Here is a 17,418-nt window from a genome sequence, read left to right as displayed (position 1 = left end):
AAATGAAAATGTTTATTTTCTTGGTTCAGATTATTCTCATTCCAAGATCCTGCAAGTATCCAATATAACTCAAGCCTTTATTTATTCTTACTCTGAAGATGTTAAGTAACTCCTTCCCTTGCCCCCAGAGAAGACAATTCTGTCATTGTCCACATTCTTTCAAAACACAGGTCAAAGAAGACCGAATGAGATTCTTATGGGAGCCTAGAATGTCCTGAGCAAGAACATTCTTATTCCATCCAGTACAGTTGTTAAGGTGGACATGTTCATTCCCTGTTATTTACTCATCAAATATTGCATTACTGAGGTGTCTGGGTGGTTGTCGGTTAAGCATCCGACCTCAGCTCAGGTCATGATCTGGCGGTTTGTGGATTCAAGCTCTGCATCAGGCTCTGTGCTGGCAGCACAGAACCTGCTTGGGATTCTCTCTTTCCCTCTCTCTGCCCTTCCCCTGCTTGCACACATGTGGGCGAGGGCTCTCTCTCTCTCTCTCTCTCTTCCCCCCCTCCCTCCCTCCCCCCCCCCAAAATAAATAAATAAACAACAAATATTGCGTCACTTTGTAAGAGGAGAACAAACTTGGAAATTATAGTGAAAGACCATGCTGGAATAAATTTATTTTACATACACACACCACACCATACCACATACCCCACACCACACATACACATACACGAAAAGAAAAACAACGATAAAAATTAAACTCTGCCAATTGAATTGTTTCCTTAGACAACCTTAAAATATGATCAGAAAGCTTCTCTTTCCACAAATAGATTTCTTGTTTTCAGCCTGTTGGGAAGAAAAGAAGTGAGGGGTACCCTTTAATTCATGTATGAGAGAGTGGTCCCGAAGCAAAGCCCTCTCAGGTATTACTGGAAGGAGAAAGATCTTGACAAGTTTGAATAAGGACAGTAAACATAAGCGTGATAAACATCATAAACGGGAAATGTTATCTCTGTAAAATATATAAAAAAGCATATATAAATGTATGGAAAATGGAAAAACCCAGCTTACTTAGTTACAACTGTGTAAAAATGGTTTTGTTACTGTTTGTAAGAAGGCCATGAGTATTATGAGACTTTCAAAAAATACACGAAAAGACCATTCATCATCTTACTTTCCTCACACAACTACTTTCCATTTTTGTACATTCCTTTCTCATTGTGTCTGTATGCATCTGTATTTTCTGTAGGTGTGCTCAGAGCACGCACATTTTGTGTTCTGACTTTGGGTTTGCCCAGCATAGGCGTGTTTTTGGTGGTGCCCCAGTCCTCATGACCATCATTGGGAAAGGCTTCATAATAATCCATGGCTTGGACGTGCCCTCCCTGTACCTCTTAGGAAAAGTCATTAAAAGGGGAGAGAATGTGGCTATGGATGTTTGGTATACAGGTAATTGCCTGCAAAGAATTGCTGTGTGCATTTCAAAAGGACCAACTAAATACTGCAAAGAAGTGAAAATTGGCTTACATGTTCAAAAGACATTGTATTTCTTGGATGTATTGTTTTCTCTTTCATTTTCTCTGCCACTCTCTCTCCATTATTTACTCTTTTGTATCGTCTCTGTAGCATAAGAGAAAGTTGACGTAGCAACATGAAGTCATTGGGTGGCTCCTTGGCTTTTTTCCTTTGGATACTCTAGCAAGAGAAACATGGGTACTTTCAGCTATAATGAAGATACTCATTGACTAATAATTTGCTAATCATGTCACTACTGGAACTAGTAACTGGTATGAGTTTAACTTAGGTAAGTATTTTGTGAGTGTGTACTGTGTTAATACGTGAATTTTTTGGTAGGTGCTAGGTGCTTTTACGTGTACTGTGCCCTTCAATCCTCATTAAAGCCCTATTAGAGAGGAACTATTAACTCCCACAGACACAGCGGTAGACTGTGATTCAGCAAGCTAAGTCCCGTGGTCAAGGCCACTCAGCCAGCAGTTGTCTGAGTTGGGTTTCTAAGCCGGAGATGTCTGGTCCCACCCCAAGCGCGCTGTTGTGCATGCTTAAAAATGTGATCCAGTGTTCGCATTTGTGGCAGTTTTAAAGGCATCAAGGTCAGTAGTAGAGGGAGGAGGGAACCCCTGGAATCCTTTAACGGGGGAGATCCTGTCAGAGGAATGTGGATTTCTTTTTTCTCTTAAAAATGTTTTTCTAGGGGCACCTGGGTGGCTCAGTCGGTTAAGCGGCCGACTTCGGCTCAGGTCATGATCTCACAGCTTGTGAGTTCAAGCCCCGAGTCCGGCTCTGTGCTGACAACAAAGAGCCTGGAACCTGCTTCGGGCCCTATGTCTCCCTCTCTCCCTGCCCCTCCCCTGCTCGTGCTCTGTCTCTGTCTGTCTCTCTCTCTCAAAAATAAATAAACATTAAAAAATTTAAAAAATAAATAAAAATGTTTTTCTAGGGGCGCCTGATGGCTTCGACGGTTAAGCGTGACTTGACTTCAGCTCAGGTCATGATCTCACAGTCGTGAGATCGAGTCCCACGTTGGGCTCTGTGCCTGCTTAAGATTCTCTCTCTCCCTCTCTCTGCTCCTCTCCCTCACTCACGCTTTGTCTCAAAAAAAAAATTTTTTTTTTTAACTGTGTTATGTCACTATGTCCAACTGCATCATGGCCTAAGAGCCTCTTGTAAGCCTCCTTCTCAGGGAACTGCTCTTTGAGAACATTTTTCACACGCAGCCTCAGAACACACATATGTGCTCCAGTGTGAAGTCTCTGGAGAGGGGAGGATGATAGGTCTTCTTTTGCAGTTTTTGAGGTTCCACTTGATATAACTGTTATCCCCCCCCCCATGCTATCTCAATATAAAAAATTATAATAATCAGGGCACCTGGGTGGCTCCGTCGGATAAGCATCCAACTTTGGCTCACGTCATGATCTCACGGTTTGTGAGTTTAAGCCCCACATAGGGCTCTGTGCTGACAGTCCTCTGTCTCCCTCTCTGCCCCCCCCCCAAAATAAATAAACATTTAAAAAATTATCATAAAATATTGAATCTTATCCCTCTCCTATGGCTCATGGAGGCAGTCTGTAACAATTAGAGTAGTAATAGCTAACATTTATTTGAACGCTTATGCTGTGGGGAGGGTCTATGCTTCGTGATATAATATGGGTTACTTATTTCATTTTCCAAATAACTCCACGAGGTAGGCATTGGGATTTGAAAGGATCAATAAAAAACACTCATCTTTTCCCTAAATTCTGAACCAGTGTAGAGGTAGAAACAGATAGCCAACAGAAGAAGATCAAAATGCCACCTCCCGTGCTAATGATTACCGATAATTGGGGAACGAGGCTTGGGACTACCAGCCAAGTAGGATTGCAATACTTTCCCCATAAACAGTACAGATTTACCTAGTCGTAGTCCCTGCCAGCCCCGGACAACCACAGGCTTACTGGCAAGGGCACCTGCCCCTATCTCATTTATAGTGTGGAAGACCTGAGAAGGATGAGCACGGTCTACTAACAGGCAGATCCCAAGTGGAGGGGCGGAGGGCCGGGGAGACAAGGGTGAGAAAGGCGGAACTGAATATGTGCAACTGTATCTGTTTCTCCCAAACTCACAAATCAGGTAACTGCTTTCCTCCTATGGAGAAAAGGAAGTGAGGAGGTTGAGACAGGTTAAGGATGTCACATCTGCTGGAGTCCCTGACACATGGAATCAATCGAAAGAAGGCCTTTGTCCCCATTTGTAGGTATTGTACATGGATCTGTCCCGCAGATATGGCAGCTGGGGCACTGAGACACTAAATAAGAGTTGCAATTAGTGAGTAGCAGAGAAGTCTAAATGGGGTCACTCTGTAAGTGATAGATGGAACCAGAACACTGGGGTGGGCTTCAGCGTGGCTCAGGTACAAGACAAAGGGAAACTCAAAAGGGAGGGCAGATGTGACAGGCACACAAGCAGAAGCCATGAGTTGCACTCGCTGGTTATGAGAGCTGGGGAGTTGTCAAGGGGACTCAGAGTGTTCTAGTATGCCTAGTTGGAAAATACTGAAAGCATTAAACGTGTGCATGCGTGCGCGCGCGCACACACACACACACACACACACACACACACACACTCACTGTGTTTCCAGGGGAGAATAGCCTGTGCTCTTTTGGACATGTGAGTTTGAGGTACCCCGGAGGCTATTGGAAGTTTGAGTCCACAAGTTGAGGAATGTCGGCAGCAGAGAGGCAGATTTGGGCATTGTCCCTTTAAGGGTGAGTGCTGGCTGAAACTAAGGGAGGACTAAAGTAAGAGCAGCAAAGGAGGAGGTCAGTTTCACAACTGAGTTTTGTATTTGAAATAAGCCAAAAGGTTGGAGTTGGTAACCTTGAGCGACTTGCTCTTGTCTAAAGGCAAGCCTGGCTGCAGTTCAGGAATTGACCTCATCTTTTAACCAGAGCCCTGGTGCATGACACAAGCTTACAGCCCACACTGGTGTGCCAGACGGCTTCCATTTGTCCAAGTTCACTGTTTATCCATTTCCACCCTGGGAGACTGACGTGTGGGCTGCATCAAATGGGTCCCCCTTGAGTCCAGCCACTGAGAGGACTTGGAAGGCATCTGGAGTGTGAGGCTGGTGCATTTGTGTCCTTGGCTCTTTTACTGTCTGATCCTTGTGGACTGGCTGCTTTCCTTTGCTCGGGATTTTCTATGGTGACTTTATAGAAGGTTCCAGTAACTGTCCTTCAAACCTAGAGGTGGCAATATCTTCCACTATTACTACCCCCTGGGGACTCTACTGACCTTTGTTAGAGTTTATGAACACAGCTCACATCTTTCTAAATGTCTTTGTGGAAGCCTCCCCAACTTCCTGGCCTTGGATAAAAAAGGACCTTGGATAAAAAAACAAAACAAAACCAAAAAAAAAAAAAAAACACCTAGTAAACCAGAAGGAATTTATGGTCTCCAAGGCACCAACCCTACCCTTAATAGACAGAGAGGGGCTTCTAATCGGGGGGGTCTCTGACCTGGAAGGAGACAAGAGAGTTAGTACAGGATATGCAAACCCACACGCACACGCAGCATCCTCATCCATAAACAGGGTAATATCTTACACAGTTGTCAGGCTCTTTCAAATGTTTGTAAGCGCCTTAGTGATTTGTAAAATAAAATATATTTGAAAATACCATGAGATTCATTTTACCTCTTGTCTTTATATATTTTCTTAATCAGTAAACATATTAAAAATATAACCATTGCTAGAGTGCTTGGGTGGCTCAGTCGGTTGAGCATCTGACTCTTCTTTTTTTAACTGTTCTTTTTAATGTTTATTTATTTTGTTTTTGAGAGAGAGAGAGAGCGTGTGTGTGGGGGGGGGGGGGAGAGAGAGAGAGAGGGAGAGAGAGAAAGAATCCAAAGCAAGATCCGTGCTGTCAGCACAGAGCTCAAAGGCAGGGCTTGAACCCATGAACCGTAAGATCATGACCTAAGCTGAAATCAAGAGCCGGGCATTTAACTGACTGAGCCACCCAGGCACGCCAAGACACCGACTCTTGATTTTGGCTCAGGTCATGATTCCAGGGTCATGGGGTCGAGCCCCACATCGGCTCTGTGCTGAGCATGGGGCCTGCTTGGGATTCTCTCACTTGCCCCTCTCCCCAACTCGGGCTCGGTTTCTCTTAAATAAATTAGCGCATATGTGTGTGTGTGGCCATGTTTGGCTAAGGAAATATTTTATTTATTTATTTTAGGAAATATTTTTAAACGTTTAGTGCAAACTCACACGTGAAGAAGTTGGCAACTACCTCCAAGGCCTTTGCTGTTAAAATTCACCAGACTTTTCCTTGGGTCCCAAACTAGGAGAAAGTAGAATGAACTGGTTCCGTTCTAACTCGTTCTATCAGGATCGAGACAGAGGTGACCACCCACATCTTGAAAGAATTTTTGTAAAATCCTTTCCAAGTTTTTTTATTTCCAGAAAGAAACTCAGGTCCTCGGTCTTGAACCAAAAAGTACACCACATTCTCAGCCTTGGCAACACCTTGTCCTTTGCGTGACCTACTGTGGCTCAAGCAGTGAGCAGAGTCTGCGGAGCGCAAAAATAAACATCTCTAAGGGCCTGTGGAATTTGATGGCCTGTGCAGTGTGTGAGGCAGACCGTGGGCTGAGTGCCAGGCCCTGTAGGTGAGCCCTCCAGCAACCCGTGTGCATTTTTAGCCTCTCTCTTGGTCACCAGAAAGGCCAAGCCTTGATTAGAAGCGCAGGATTTTCAGCCTCACATCCACCTCTCTTTTTCAGAGAAGAGAGAGGGGCTGAAAATGGAGCTAATTGACCCTGTCTCTGGATTTATGGAGGATGTCTCCATAAATTCCCAGTGGTGTGGGGTTCGGGAAGCTTCTGGTTTGGCGAATGCATGTAGGTGCTGGGAGAGCGTCATGGCTGGAGACAGCGTGGAAGTCCTGCGGCCCTTCGCACATACCTTGCCCTATGTGTCTCTTCCATCTGGATGCTCATCTGTGTCCTTTATCGTACCCTTTTACAGTAAACTGGTAAATGCAAGCAAGCGTTTCCCTGAGTTCAGTGAGCCGCTCTAGCAAAATAGTTGAACCCAAGGAAGAGGTCATTAGAACTGCCCGCCTACAGTATGTTGGTCAGAAGTTCAGATGACATCCTAGGCTTGTGTCTGGTGTCTGGAGGTAAGGTGAGAGGCAGACTTCTGGGCCCGAACCCTCAACCTGTGGGATCTGACACTCTCTCTGGGTTGACAGTATCAGAATTGAGTCGAGTTCTTAATGGTGTGGGGGAAACCTCCACGTGTTTGGTGACCAGAAGTGACAGAAGCGTGTTTTGTGTGGGAGGTTAAGGAGACTCATAGGAGAGAAACGCCCAGAGGGAAGAACCAGGTTTTCCCTACTCAGGAAGGAAAAATCTGAGTTTTTATATTATACTAGCAGTGAAGTTGTGTTTCCAGGTTTAGCCTGGTCGGGGGTCAGGATCTGGCCATGCTTGGTATACTCAGTGAGATACATTCACTTAAGGCTCTGTTACCCAGATGCTGGGAAGGCTGGTCAACCTGGTTTGACAGTGGGTTAAAAGAACAAAGAATGATGGGTAATTTCTTCCCCCCATTCCTCAAGCTCCCCTTCCCCCTTCCCCATGCGATTTGAGAAAATGTCCAGAACGTGAGAACTGGGGATATTCATTCCCTAAGTATTTATTGAGTGCCAGTGTCCGAGGCACTGAAGCGTCAAGGGTCCCCGCTCCCAGGGAGTTCACACTCTGTGCAGACTTCACTGTGGCTTTCAAACGGCCATTCTCCACGACCCTGTATGACCTGAGGGGTTAAGTTCTAGCCCACCAAAATAACGGACTGGTCGCCCCTCCCATTCCAACCACATGGCAGCAACAGCGATTACAGAGCGAGGAAAATGTTGTGGTATAGACAGGCGGCACTGTGCTCCGATAGAAGGCTCTCTGTCAGCTAACAGAAAGACCCTATGAAATTCCTCACAAGCCCCGAGGTTCTCCTCTGCAGCCAAGAAGCCTCTGATATAACATATTCTCACCTAATAACTCCATATGCCGTAAGAGTGCAAAATTAGACTCCGCAAGGCCACGGAGTTAGACTCCAGGATTTATTCACTGAACCACACAAATGTTGAATGCCAGCTTCATACCAGACACTGTCCCAGGCCCAGGCATCTCTGACTGCATATTGTGTGTGTGTGTGTGTGTGTGTGTGTGTGTATACATACATGTACACACACACATATTTTTATCAAAGAGGGCTACAGCTCAGGCCTGTCACTTCTTTTACATGCCTTTCCAAATAGGAGAGAAAAGAACTCCGTCACTGCAGAAGAAAACAGTAAGTGGGAGGGAGCAAGCTCCTGGTTATGAGTTGCACCATCAACAAACTGTTAGACGCAGAAGTAAGCATTTTTCTGACGTTGCCTAGACTCAGCAGCTTCTGTGGGTTAGGAGCTGGCGGCAAGGGAAAGAATGTTGCTTTCTGCTCTCTGCGCCTTACAGGAATCACAAGTCGTACCTTTTTCTCCCTTGTGTAGACCAAATACCATATAAATTGCTCTGCTGTTTATTCTAGGTCTTCTGTAACGTATTCCTGTCCCCGAAGTCTCACACAAGGTAGGAACTTGAGCAGCTGCATTGCCAGAAGTCAGAATTTCTCAGTTTAGTGCGCAAAGGTGCCCAAGAGACAGCCCCAGCTTTCTGGTTGAAGTCAGTAGTTTTACTCCCCTGTTACCAGGATCTGTTGGAGGACTAAGCAGAGAGAAGCAGAGAGGAGAGGGGGCAAAAGCGAATCACTAGTTTTTCTTTACTAAGAACAATATTTTTCATAGCACACATGTGATATCATTGAGCAACAAAAATAAATAAATCCATATGCGTTAGGAGTCATCCCTAAGACCCAGAGACTCCGATGGAAAAAATAGGTGGGTCCCTGAGCCACAGACTGTGCAAACCCAAGCAGGGAGAACTTTCTTTAACTTCCCTCCCCATTCAGTCCTTGTCAGAGCTTGTGTTTGGCCCAGGCTACGAGTCTGCAGGGTTACCAGCTGGAACGCTTTGCTCCACTGCTATAAAGGCTATAAATGCTGTGCAGAAAAGTGTTGGAATCCTCTCATGGCATACTTGGAAGATTGCCCTTCGGTGTACCTGGCGTCCTCTGTGATTCCTCGCCACTGAAAGGATCAGTCAACTTGGATAGATTTCGGCATCTTCCGTGGAATGACGTGGTAGCTCTCTCTCTCTCTCTTTTAGGCATTTATAAACCTCTCTCAGCACTGTTTTGGAGTTTTTAGTGTAAAAATAATGCAAATGTTATGTCAAGTTTGTTCCTGGACATTTCATGGTTTTTGATGCTACTATAAAGTAGTATTTTTAAATTTTAATTTGTAATTGCTCACCCTAATATATAGAAATACTATAATTGACTATACAAGAAAAAATAATAAATTCCTGTTCGTCAAAAGTAATAGCTTCTGTTCTTCAAAATGCACCACTAAGGAACGAATGGGCAAGCCACAGAATGGGAGAAAATATTTGTAATACATATGTCTACAAAGGGCTTGTATCTACAACATACAAAGAATTTTTATATCTCAATAAAAAGACAACCCCCCCCAAATGTGCATGATATTTGAATAGACAAAAGAAGATGTATGAGTAGTTAATAAGTACATGAAAAAACTGGTTAGTATCCTTAATCATCAGGGAAGCACAAATTAAAACTAAAAGGTGTGGGGCATCTGGGTGGCTCAGTCGGTGAAGCGTCCAACTCTTGGTTTCAGCTAAGTTCGTGATCTCATGGTTCGTCTGTTCGAGCCCTGCATCAGGCTCAGCACTGCTGGTGCGGAGCCTGCTTGGGATTCTCTCCCTCTCCCTCTCTCTCTGCCCCTCCCCTGTGATCTCTCTCAAAAATAAATAAATAAACTTAAAAAGAAACTACAATGTGAATCCATTATACACTGGAGCATCTGGACTTCTGATATATTACTAATAATATTGTACAGCCATTTTTGAAAAAAAGTTTGGCAGTTTCTTCTAAAGTTAAGTATATACTTACAACATGACTCGGCAATTTCATTCCTATGTATTTACTTAAGAGAACGAAAATAGATGTCCACGAAAAGACTTGTATAGGCGATGTCACAGAAGCTTTGTTCATAATCGTCTAAAACTGGAAACAACATGTCCATCAACAGATGACTACATAAATAAATCGCAGTATATCCATTATATAGGTTACTATTCAATAATAAAAAGGAATCTACAGATACACACAGCAACTTGGATGAATCTCAAAACATTATCATGAGTGAAAGAAGCTGGAAACAAAATAGTCCCTGTTGTGTGGTTCCATTTTTATGGAATTCTTGACTGACAAAATAAATCTATGTTGGACAGAAAACAAGTCAGTGGGGGCGTGGTGCTGAGGTTGGTTGAGACTGACTTCAGAGGAGCGCGAGGGAATATTTGGGGTGATGGAAATGTTCTATATCTTGGTTGTGGTGGTTGTGGTTATGTGAGTGTATACATCAAAAAGTCATCAAAACAAAGACTTAAAAATGGGTGTGTTTTATTGTGTATGAATTGCACCTCAATTTCAACACGTTTCTAGCAGCCTTTGCAAGTTGAAAGTACTCTCTTGCATCTTCGCTCAGTCTTCTGGGATCAATATTTAGCCAAATCCAAGGTTAATCTCTAAGTAAGTGTTGTTTCTCCTTTCTGTGGTGTTTATCCCTCCCTCTCCTCTATGCCTGTCTGGCTTCGGGGAGAACTCATGCATAATGGTGGAGGAGGTGGTTGGCATGCAGGTCCTTGAGTTCGTACTAGCCTAGGCACAGGTTTCCTTGGTGTTGGTGCCTGGGCGTCCTGCCCACGACTCTCATCTGGCTGGTCTCTGGGTGTTGGCTTCTGTCCTCACCGTGTACCATGCTGACGCATGTGCTACTGGTGAAACTTACAGTCCGTACTGCCTTTATGGCCAGGACCTGGGGGGATTCCCCATCTTTCTTGTTGCAGATCTTCGTGTGAAGATCAGCCATGATTTCCGTTTGGCTCAGCCTGTTTCCCCTTTGCCACAGCCCTGCCTCTCATCGCTTAGATGTATTTCATGTCTCCACAGAGAATACGGAAGAGCATCTGGGCCACTTCTGTGTCACATGGGAGGTGAGGGACGGTCAGTAGGCACCGTCTTTGGCTTTCTCTCTGCCCTGACACATCACAGGCCAAGGGCACCCAATGAAGTTGGGTCTTTCCACAGTTACCCACAGGATACATAGCACAAGCCTCCTTATTGCAACCCCCTGCCCCAAATACCCAGTTTAATTCTTCACTATACCACTTACCTACCCCTGCTCAGGACTCGAGAGAATGGGAAAGCCAGCTCATCACTCTTCCTTTAAAAAAAAAAAAAGGGAGGCGCCTGGGTGGCTCAGCCGGTTGAGCATCCGACTTCAGCTGAGGTCATGATCTCACGGTCCGTGAGTTCGAGCCCTGCGTCGGGCTCTGTGCTGACAGCTCAGAGCCTGAAGCCTGCTTCAGATTCTGTGTCTCCCTCTCTCTGACCCTTGCCCGTTCATGCTCTGTCTCTCTCTGTCTCAAAAATAAATAAACATTAAAAAAAAAAAAAACCTTTCCCCTTCATCTCTGGGCATGCTTCTACTTTCCCTTTGTGTGGTGGAAACTTCCCCTACAGCACAATCCTTTGGTTCCTTATTTATGGATGAAGTTATTATGGACAGGACCCATCTTCTTGTTTCCTACAACAATAAACTTCTGGGCTTAGCCTTAATGATAGAACAGGGCCGGGGCGCCTGGGTGGCGCAGTCGGTTAAGCGTCCGACTTCAGACAGGTCACGATCTCACCGTCCGTGAGTTCGAGCCCCGCGTCGGGCTCTGGGCTGATGGCTCAGAGCCTGGAGCCTGTTTCCGATTCTGTGTCTCCCTCTCTCTCTGCCCCTCCCCCGTTCATGCTCTGTCTCTCTCTGTCCCAAAAATAAATAAACGTTGAAAAAAAAAATGATAGAACGGGGCCAATGAGAGAAAACCAGCTTGCCAACCTAATATCAGATATTTCCAAAAATTATCTGCAGTAGAGGAATATTTTAGAAATGCCGGAAAAAAAAAAGACTGGCAAATTTCATGATTCTTAAGTAAAAACAAAGAGTAGAATCAATCCGAGTTTACTTAGAGTGTCTGGACTACCAGGTAACTCACCTATGGGGGAAGAGGTCATTAATAATCAGTCACCTGGTTTGAAACATCAGTAATTCAACTCCCTGGTTTTATAGATCAGGAAATGGTAGCAGAGAGGAGGTGATTTGCACAGGGTCATTACTAAGTAGTATCAGTTGGACCCAATGGTCTTGATTCCTGCTCTTGATATCTTTCTCCCACACACCCTTATCTGTTTTGTGGCTGCAAAGCAATTAATAAAGAAGCGTACTTGATGAAGGTTAAGGCACTGGACATAGAAGGGAATGGAGGAAGGAAAGAATAATAGACCATGTTGGGAGCCTAACAAAATGAGTGGTTCCAGGACCACTGTGGACTTTTCTCTAGCAGTGTCCTGACTGTAAGAAATATGTGGGTCTTCTGACAGAGGAGATCACTTCAGAAAACTTCACTGAAGGCAACATGAAAGATTTGCCCCCAAAATGTAGTGCTATATTGGAAAGTTATGGACCATTGGCAAGAATTCTTTGCTAATGTCTAGATTTTTGAAAGCAAGGAGGATGAAGTGAAATTGAGCATACAGCCTAATTTGTACTGTGAAGGAGTAATCTTAGTGGGACATCATAATATGGAGCCTCTTTTGTTCCAAAAAGATTTTTCTGAAACCAGAATGAGATGCAGAATGCAATTATATTTCAGTGGTTGGATGTCAAAATGAAATAAATTGGATGCTGATTAGTAAAATGACGAACTACGTGATGGTAACATGCTTCCTTTGCATACTGTTTTAGGTATACTGTTAACTCAGTAAAGGACTTTTTCATTATATTTGTGCCGTATCAGGCCAGTTAATTATTTATAAGAATGTGCAGACTAATACTGTAGGGGACCTGCAGGTTGCTCCAAAGTCTCTATGAAACTAGGTTAGCCTGGTCTAACTTGTGTTCTTCTGAAGGCATATAAATCTAGTAAGTGACCTGTTTTGAAAGAAACACGAGTTATTTTTTGGGCAGTATACCCTTGTGTTAACCGGTGGGCTCCCTCCCCTTTCTTTCGTCATGAGCACTCACACGAATGGGTGCTCAGCCTTCACCATTATTTGCACGGCTTGTTGAAAGAAATGCCCAATAGCCGCTCTGAAATCTGGAGGGTGGATGGGCAGGCGCACCGTCCAAAATCCGCCAGACCACGCGTCTCCACCTGCATCTCTGCATAGCGCTGCCAGGTGAGTCCCTTCTCTTCTCTGGGCTTCAGCATCATCACGGTGAAGGGGAGAAGACAGTGCCCAGCTCTGAGGCTTGGGAGGCTCAAGTGTGCCTGCTCAAGAGGACTGATTAATCATAGGACTGCACACCGATGCTTTCAGAGCTGTTTCTCCCCACCCTGGAACCCCGTGAGAATGTTCCTGGGTCTGTGGTGTTACCCAGGTTGACTTTGACTTAACAACAGACCTCTGTTCGCTGTGCCGTCAGCTCGGCGCTGCTTGGGAGGGTTACTCCCATCTTTAATTTGGATTCATGCAATTGTATCTTTTGAGAGATCCTCTCAAGTTGGTGCTTAACTCCTAGATTGTGGGAATGCCAGGGAGAAGCTGCTCGGCTGAAACAAACGGAGACCGCAGAGGCGAAGTAAAAGTTAATGATGCTTAATATTTTTGTAATGAAACGGAATATTTTCTTTTGCCAGGCCTTGTTACCTACATCATATCTTCTACTGAACAATCACCTAAGTTTCATTGTGTTGCATCAATAAATGATACAGTTCTTTCTAGTCTTCGAGAAACTGTACAAAGAATTTTCGTGCGCATGTCCACGGTGCAGGAGTGGATCTGAATTACCTAAGAAAACTATATATAAAATGGTATCAAATACAGTTTTGAAAATGAATCATAACAGTCATACTGGCTGTATACTTTTCTGCATAGTCTTTCCAACTGCATTCCTTCTGGCACAGTCTTCCTACTCTTTGTGACAGTTACGAATATACAACTTTTACGTGAGTTTCATATCGCTTCCTTCCCAATGCACACACAATATTAGTGGCTGCTTTTTGCCTTACCATTGCATCATAAATGTTTTCCCATATTACAATATTATCTTCTTGTTTATGGTTTTAAAGGGGTGGATACTGTTCCATTTGTTGCTTGTGTCATAACTCTCGAACACTTCCCAGTTGTTGAGCACTTAAGTTGTTTCTGTTTTATATATTATTCATAATGCAACTATTATTTCTCACCCATAGTGTCCATCTTCTCTTAAATTGTTTTCTTAGGATAACTTCCCAGCAATGAGATGACTGTTCAAAGAATTTGAACAACTTTTTAATTCCTGATCTATCGCGCTGTATTATACTGCCTCCTTGGGCATTCTATTTTTTAATTTTTTAATGTTTATTTATTTTTGAGAGAGAGAGAGAGAGAGAGAGAGAGAGAGAGAGAGAAAGAGAGCAGGAGAGGGGCAGAGAGAGAGAGAGAGACACAGAATCCAAAACAGGCTCCAGGCTCTAAGCTGTCAGCACAGAGCCCAACGTGGGGCTCGAACTCTAGAACAGTGAGATCATGACCTGAGGTGAAGTTGGATGCTCAACCTACTGAGTCACCCAGGCGTCCCTGTTTGAGCATTTTTGAACTGCACTGGGCAGCACTGACTGGGGATGGTCCTTATGCTGGACATTTATGGGTTTGTGGATGTATAGTCTTTTTTTTTTTTTTAATTTTTTTTTAAATATTTATTTTTGAGACACAGAGAGACAGAGCATGAACGGGGGAGGGTCAGAGAGAGAGAGAGGGAGGCACAGAATCTGAAACAGGCTCCAGGCTCTGAGCTGTCAGCACAGAGCCCGACGTGGGGCTTGAACTCACAAACCACGAGATCATGACCTGAGCCGAAGTCGGACGCTTCACCGACTGAGCCACCCAGGCGCCCCTGTATAGTCTTAAATTGGAACACAGCTTACCCTTGGGGTTATTTTAATGGGAAAACCTATGAAGAGGCTAGGACCGAACCAAGGCAGAGGTGTCTGAGTTTGGCTTCTTGACTTGTACAATTGATTCTGTCATTTCATGACACTTGCCACCTCATTATGTCTAAGCAGTGAGTTATGTCGTTGTGCGTGTGCAGGTGTGGGCAGAACTTCAAATGCTAGTCCCATTAAAATTGTGAGAGAGAGTCGTGCTGGACGAAAAGTATCCCATAAATGTGACCCACATGTGGCTGTTCAAGAAACTTGAAGTTATGGCAGTGTTGTACAGGCAGACGTTCAAAATCTGCTGCAGGAGCCTGTCAGGTGTCGTATACGAGTGAAACAGCAGGGCCGGGCGATACAGGAGGTCAGGGACGGGGTGACGTGGGGAATACGGGCCTTATCCAGGAATGTGCTGGTACTTGACTCCCTCTGATAGCTTCCACAAAGGAACGCCAGCTCCGTATCTTTAGCACTTCCAATTTTTCAAGAGAGTTTGGAAGTCTAAAGTTTTAGGTGTCTTGGTCCATTTGGGCGACTGTAACAAAACTACCACAGACTGGGTGGTTGACAGACCTTTATTTCTCACAGTTCTGGAGGTGGGAGGTTCAAGATCAAGGTGCTGGCAGGATTGGTGTTGGGTGAGAGCCTGTCTCCTGGTTCCTAGACAGACTTCTTTAAGCTGTGTCCTCATATGGCAGAGGGGGTAAAGGAGCTCTCTGGGCCTCTTTTATAAGGGAACTGATCCCATTCACTGTGAACTCACAGGCCACCAGTTTGTTCGGGTGGCTTTAAAGAGGCACACCTGTAAGATTCTACCGTGAGCCGTTTCCTTCAAAAATTGTGGTTTTAAAGTAAAAGATATCTTATTAGTTTGATTTGCCCATCATTTACCAAGTGGTACATAGCCCGTGTTCCAAACAATGCGGGCTTCGCCATATTTGAAATGGTGTTGCGTTGAATTAATATTATTTCAGATTTCTTCTGGTGACCATGATACAATCGTACCAAGCACTGAGTGATTTGCTCAGTCCAGTGGAAAATGTATCTGTCCTGTCAAAACTCTTATTTTCGTCTCTTAAAAAATTCATCCCTAATGGTAATTTAAGAAGTCTGTTTAATATACTAAAAAATACCCTGAGAAACACCTTACGTCACCGTTCCTGTGAGGCCAGAATCCAGGACAGCTTAACGGGGTCCTCAGCTCAGGGTGTCGCAGGCCACGGTCAAAATGTCAGCCAGTCTGTGTTCTCAACTAGAGGCTCAGTTGAGGAATAGAGGAAAAGAAGTCGGCTTCCAAGATCACTTAGGATGTTGGCAGAATCTGCTTCCTTTCTGTTGTAGTACTGAGAACTTCAGTTTTCTGTCTCCTGGAGGCCGTCCTCAGCTCCCAGCAGGCTGGCCACAGTCCCCTCCACGTGGCCCTCTCCATAGGCAGTGTGCAGTGTAGCAGCTTGCTCTTCAAGGCAAGCAGGAGAATGAGAGCTTTCATTTCTAGCATGACTGAGCCTTACACAGGATGCCATCATCGTGGGATTCCTGTCCAGTCACCTGTGCCCTACTCTGGTTAGGAGCAAGTCACGGGTCCCACCCACACTCAAGAGCAGGGATGATACAAAGTCAAGAACACAGGAGGAGGGACCATAGGGGTACGGTAGAGTCTGCCCGCCATAGGATTTCCAGTGCCCTAAATACTGCCTGGCGCATGGTAGACAGTGAGTGCTGGTAGTTGATTGAATTAACGTTGCAGCCATTACTTTTTGAACCACGTATTGCTATCTTTTTCCCAAGTCTGTGGTTTATCATCTGGTTTTATTTATTACACGTTTTGATATGTAGGAAAGGTTAAATTTTAATTTAGACAAATCAACCAAATTTTCCCTTGGTTTGTTATGTTACTTTACATCTCAAGGTGCCCTTCTCCTATCTAGAGATCAGATAAATATTTGCCTCTATTTTCACCTAGATTCTTAATGATTTCTTTTTTCTTTTTTTTTTTTTTTTTTTTTTACACTTAACTCTGACCTATCTAGTAGGTTAAGAACTAGAGGGAGAGGTGTAACATGATACAGTGAGTAATCCTTTTTTTCTCCACTAATCTTTGCTACCTTATTTAGCTATATTGAGTTATTATATACTTGCTGCTGGACTCTCTATACTGTTTCATTTATTTGCCATTCTCTTTCTTGCTTTAATTACACACTTAGAAAATACAGCATTGACAAACAATTTTTCATTAAAAAATAAAAATTACAGCATCACCAGTCAGAAATGCCAAAGAAGTTACTATCAGACTCATTCAGTGTAATAATTAGGTACGTGGTCTAAGCTGTGGTAACAGAGAGACTGAAAATACAGAGGCTCAAATAAAATTGAAGCATTTTGGTATTTTGTGTAACTGTGCAAAGCTATTGTGTAGTCCAGAGCTAGAGAGGCAACCCTTCTCCACCATCATCTAGGGACCCAGGCTCCTTCCACCCCATAGCTGTCCAGTCCCCAGGGCGCTGTCCTGGTGTGTGGGCATAGCTGTCTCACCCTTACATCCATGCTCTGGTCTATGGAAAGGGAGTGGTGGAAGTCCTGGGAAAGTGCCTTGGCCTTTGAGCTCATGAGCCAGAAATGGCATATTATTTTTCCTTGCATCCCTTTCATTTAGACTAAACCATGTTATAAAGAAGATGTGGTGTGTATGTATGTGTGTGTATATATATATATATGTGTGTGTGTGTGTGTGTGTGTGTGTGTGTGTATATGTGTGTATACACACACACACACACACAATGGAATATTACTCTGTGATAAAAAAGAATGAAATCTGCCATTTGC

At 44.2% G+C, this 17,418-nt stretch overlaps 1 protein-coding gene across 1 annotated transcript in view; it reads left to right on the top strand.

Annotated features, from left to right (window-relative positions):
• Nucleotides 1–17,418, top strand: part of SLC16A12 (solute carrier family 16 member 12) — a 79,908-nt gene that overhangs the window by 37,902 nt on the left and 24,588 nt on the right.

The sequence above is a fragment of the Leopardus geoffroyi genome, chromosome D2 (genome assembly GCF_018350155.1).
Source record: "Leopardus geoffroyi isolate Oge1 chromosome D2, O.geoffroyi_Oge1_pat1.0, whole genome shotgun sequence".
NCBI lineage: Eukaryota > Metazoa > Chordata > Mammalia > Carnivora > Felidae > Leopardus > Leopardus geoffroyi.
The sequence above is the reverse complement of the archived record's forward strand: the minus strand, read 5'-3'. Positions and strand labels throughout refer to the sequence as shown.